Source organism: Temnothorax curvispinosus, unplaced genomic scaffold (assembly GCF_003070985.1).
Source record: "Temnothorax curvispinosus isolate PA1 unplaced genomic scaffold, ASM307098v1 QBEX01005067.1, whole genome shotgun sequence".
Classification (NCBI taxonomy): domain Eukaryota; kingdom Metazoa; phylum Arthropoda; class Insecta; order Hymenoptera; family Formicidae; genus Temnothorax; species Temnothorax curvispinosus.
Window position 1 is genome coordinate 130,570 of NW_020214847.1, and position 1,543 is coordinate 132,112.

A 1,543-nucleotide genomic window follows, 5' to 3' on the forward strand; every position below is an offset into this window, starting at 1 on the left:
AGAGAGAGAGAGAGAGAGAGAGAGAGAGAGAGAGAGAGAGATTATACGAGAGCGAAGGAGAGGCTAGAACGAGAAGAAGCGAGAGATTCCACGCGGAAACGCGTGCCACCGAGATAACGGATCTCCCCGATGATAATCCTCCTTGGTGCCGCACATATGGCCGAACCCCATGACTGTTAAACAGATCTCCACGCTCGCAGTTAAGAACGTGTTCCACATGTTATACGAATTTGTCATCGAATTCGTGTCAATCTGTACGCCTGTCTAACAAGTTAAAAAATCGCTATTTTTCTATTTTTTTTTTAAATAAATGAATCGTAAAAAATAACTAACATAAAGTAGAAAATTACTATCGACAGCATATATATATCGACAGCACAGTCCCGAGTATAAAAAATAAAATCCAACAGGAATGGCCTACTTAACTCGTGCTGGACAGTGCTATAACGTGATATAACGTGTCAATAATATTAAAGATTTCTTTATATGCATTTTGTATGCGTTTTAATATTTTGCACCTAATTACGAAGAAAAATTTTTCTGTCAATGAATCTTTTTTTTCGTCAAATGACGCTACTATTCTTTTTATTGGCCCTTATTGTTAAAAGCTACGTTTTAATGAACCGACATGCCACGTTAAAGTGACGTATTCACAGGAGATCATACTGAAATAGAATAGGATCAAGCCAAACACGTTCGTTTGGGTTCTCGAGTAGTTTGAATGGCAGCCACTCGAGAGGGGCCGAATGAGAGAAGCTTGAAAGCTCGCCGCCGCGGCTTCCGGTCAGCCAGCACATAATTTCGTTACTTTGCGCGAAATTGGATTAAGGGGTTCGTTAAGGGCGCATTAGAGCACGTTAACGTGTCACACGATGACCCCGAACTCCGAATTACATTGTACCGCTCGGTGAAATTTCAATGGGCGACCACCGGTAACCCTGCTGCGTGTTCCGAATATGTTGTGCGTTTCTCTGCGTTTCCCTATTTTTTTTCTACAGCCGTTTTCTTTAGATTTGCCATCGCGTGTCCGTCCAATTGCTTTCCCGCTGCAATTAAATTTATTTTAAACGAAATGTTATCACAATGTAAACCGATCATTAACTAATTTAGATTTTATCTTATCCAAAAAATATTAAATGCAATTTTTTAGAACCAGATATAATTTGTAAGACGTACTAAAATATGTATTTGACATCGAAACGTTTCAATATCACAACGCTAAAATTAACAAGAGTGTTCCTGAATATATTATTCAGTAATCTTGTATTATACACATATTATATAATATTATATTAATATAAATGAATTTCTCTCTTTATATATAAATATAATTCTACCTTTGATTATATTTTTCGACACAAAAAAGTTCTGTGCGTGATTAAATAATTATATTCAAAATTTTACTGTATTAATATTTTCATTATTATAAATTATCATTTCGAAAATGATCGTTCTACCGATGCGTCGAGTCTTCGTTTCTGGAGTACCTTTCGGAGTTCCCGATTCCGATCGACGCATCACAATGCCGCAGCACGCGGTCGTC